Source organism: Salvelinus alpinus, chromosome 2 (assembly GCF_045679555.1).
Source record: "Salvelinus alpinus chromosome 2, SLU_Salpinus.1, whole genome shotgun sequence".
NCBI lineage: Eukaryota > Metazoa > Chordata > Actinopteri > Salmoniformes > Salmonidae > Salvelinus > Salvelinus alpinus.
Window position 1 is genome coordinate 77,438,832 of NC_092087.1, and position 2,232 is coordinate 77,441,063.

The 2,232-nt window shown below is 45.2% G+C and overlaps 1 pseudogene; it reads right to left on the bottom strand.

The window, feature by feature from the left end:
* Positions 1 to 626: 626 nt before the first annotated feature.
* LOC139541331 (glyoxalase domain-containing protein 4 pseudogene) lies at positions 627 to 1,915 on the bottom strand (annotated as a pseudogene).
* Positions 1,916 to 2,232: the final 317 nt, after the last annotated feature.

The window sequence follows — 2,232 nt, forward strand, 5'->3', positions numbered from 1 at the left end:
GATGAAGAAAAATTCAAATATTTGTTGGGTGAAAAGCCAAAATGTGCAGTTTTGGCAGCCAAATATGTGTCCTCCTGCCACAGCCTGAGGGACAGCCAGTGAAAAATGCAAAGTAATGTTGATAATATTTCCCATTTAGCTTAGTTTTGTTTTGTCTTTCGTACCAGGTCATGTGTCTTCTCAGTCATGTTGACACTGGTCTACTACTGTTGCTTTAATGTATTGTTGTTCTGATTAATATTGTTGTTGTAGCTGTTATTAATGGTAATCCCATGTCCACTACTACTATTATTATTGCTGTTAGTCCCACCATTTATTTATATATAAATATATATATATTTTGTGTATATATATACATATATATTTTATTGAAATTCTTCGATATGTATACTTTGACAATGTAAGTAATAATAACTTGCCATGTCAATAAAGTCAATTGAATTGAATTGAATTGAATTGAGAGAGAGAGAGAGAGAGAGAGAGAGAGAGAGAGAGAGAGAGTCAGCCCAAATGACCACTTCTACTGTAGTCTTCCCAGGGGTTTCCAGGCTAACCAAGAGAGTAAGGATTTTATGGTTTCCCTTTGTCATCAAGGGTTCAAGATTTGCCAACTGCTCACATAGACACTAGAATGCTATCCGCTCGAAGGCCGTCCCATGATCTACTGTCCCAACAATGTTGTGAATCTCTAGTTTACACTGAGTGTCTGTGAATCCCATCAGCACAGTCTTCTTCTCCTCATTTCTCTCTTCCACCTTCATCCCCAGAAGGGATGAGCAGCGTATTGATTTCTGCAGGTCAGACCCTGCCAGACACACCTTCTGTACAGGATCATTGGGAGGCTGTTCTTTGTCCACCAGGTAGAAGCGATAACCTCCTGGGGCCTCAGCCAGATAGAGGCCCTTTCCAACCTGAGTGAGGGGCCAACCAAGCCGCTTAGCATTGCTGACAGCCTGGCTAGACTGCAGAGTCAAACCGAGGAAGTCGTTGCCTAGGCGATATCCTCCCACTCCATAATTGTAGATCAGTTCAGCCATGAAGTCATCATCCTCTGGCCCAAAGCCGACCATTGTCTTGGTCCATTTTCCATCATAAGGGCCCTTACAAGTTGCCTTCTTTAAACTCTTTGTGACGCAAATATTGTGACGCAGAATCTTCATGCCGAGCACATCTCTGTGAAAAGTGGCCGTTTTGCTTCTGTCACCCACTTTGAAGACGAAATGCAAGGCTCGCCTCAAAGCCAATGTAATCCAAGTGAGTTTGCTGTGTATTGTACGGTTATATATCACGCTCAGTTTGTCTACGTTGATTGAGGATCCTTGCAATTGATTGCCGTATAGAAAAGAGAAAGGAAAAAACAGAAGAAACCACAGAGAACTGAGACAAAAAACAACCTATGAGGCATGATCATCATCATTGTTTTAATTTTCTCTTAACCTTGCCACGTTTTCCCACTACCTTTTTCTGCCGTGACAGCAGTAACACATTTCCTCAAGCGGAACCGCTTCTTCTCACTCAACTGGTCTAACCCCACCGTCTCCTGTAACACCACAACTGACCTCACAAACTTATCAACATCAAAGAAATCTGCCAATTTGACAGATTTCCCAAAAGTCTGATCCAGGAACCCATTTACATCCGCTAAATTGTAAATTGAGTCGTCACCAGCTGCTATCATATCAACAGAGATGTCCATATCCTTCTCCTGATTCTCCTCAACTGAGGCCACAGACCCCTGACTCCCCTCAGCCACATCCCTCTGAACACTCCCCACTTGCACCCCATCACTCGTACTGGGCATCTCCTCCACTACCTGGGAAACTGGCCCCACCTGAACCCCATTACCCGTAGTGGACATCTCCTCCACTACCTGGGAGACTAGCTCCACCTTAACCCCATCACTCGTACTGGGCATCTCCTCACCAGTCTGGGGAATTGCCTCCCCAAATCCATCCTTACCTCCTACAACAATATTTTTCTGCTGCATAACACACGCTATGTTCCCCTCTGGTACAAGCTGCAACTCCGTACCCTCAACACGGACAGCTTGTTCCTCAGCAACAGGTGCTTGTGACTGTTCTATCACTGTCGGACCACCTCTCCCTACATCAGTGGGCCCAGGCGTTACGAGGACCACCTCTCTCTACATCAGTGGGCCCAGGCGTTACGAGGACCACCTCTCTCTACATCAGTGGGCCCAGGCGTTACGAGGACCACCTCTCTCTACATCAG